Here is a 1,223-nt window from a genome sequence, read left to right as displayed (position 1 = left end):
AGGCGAGCTTGATATCCCTCTCGGCTGGGAAGTTGGCGATTATTTATTCTATCCTCATTCGGTGAAACAAGGCAGTCCCCATTTCAAAAAAAAACAGAGGAGCTCCCCCCGTCATTAGAGAAAAGAAGAGAGGGAAACAGGGGAGCCCCTGTTTCCAAAAAAAAGAAAAAAAAAAAGAAAGAGGGAAAAATGAAAGGGGATTAATGCATGAAAATGTGTGGCTGATTTCTTAGGAAGGGTGATGGAGGAACCTTTGATGTATTTCTCTTTGAAGTAAATTCTAAACTTTTGCTTTCAATGATTTATATTTATTGATATGTTCTTGATCCATGCGTAGTTATTTCATAGATAGATCTTTAATGGATTATGATTATTGATATATGGATTGCTTTAGTATTTGATTCGTCGTAGACGTAGAAAGTACGATGAATGCTTAGAAATTGAGTTCATATGTTCATAAAACATTACCATGATTAGATCTATCCTACATTTAATCTTTAATCAAGAACCATAGAGTTTATTCCTTGGATGCAATATCATCAAGGGGGATTCCAGATCCCTACCATTTTTATTTCAATTGAATTGTGTTTATTATTCTCTGCATTTTAAATTTCTGAAAACCAAAAACATCAATTTTAATCCACAAATTTATTTAACTGAAGAATTACATCTAAAATTACGCTAATAATCTATAGATCGTTTCCTGAGGATTCGACCTCGGACTCCCGAGATTTTACTACTTGTGCGATTCTCCTGCACTTGGGAGAACAATTTTAATTTTGCATCACTCATTCTCAGGAATCCAGAGGACATACTTTCTGATTTTCTTCCTCGAGTCGACTCGGATTCTCTTCGAGTCGACTCGACTCTCAGAGCTCGAAAACTGATCCTCCTGTCTTTGGAGTTGAACTGCCTCGGAGTCGACTCGGACTTTGCGGGAGTCGGCTCGGCCTCTCAATGTCCGAAATTGTCTCTCTGACTTTTTGCCTTGCTTTTCTCTGGGAGTCGACTCTTGCACAATTAGGAGTCGACTCGCCTGACTTCGGAGTCGACTCGTGGTCCTCTGGAGTCGGCTCGATTGCAGGGTGTAAAATTCTTTATTCTGTCTTTCCTCTATTACTCTTTTGAGTCGACTCGGAAACGTTGGGGTCGACTCGGCATGTATCGGGAGTCGACTCGAATTTTCGAGGAGTCGACTCGAGAACTATTTCTTTTGAATTTTT

Source organism: Phoenix dactylifera, unplaced genomic scaffold, assembly GCF_009389715.1.
Source record: "Phoenix dactylifera cultivar Barhee BC4 unplaced genomic scaffold, palm_55x_up_171113_PBpolish2nd_filt_p 000875F, whole genome shotgun sequence".
Classification (NCBI taxonomy): domain Eukaryota; kingdom Viridiplantae; phylum Streptophyta; class Magnoliopsida; order Arecales; family Arecaceae; genus Phoenix; species Phoenix dactylifera.
This window is presented reverse-complemented; position numbering follows the sequence as displayed.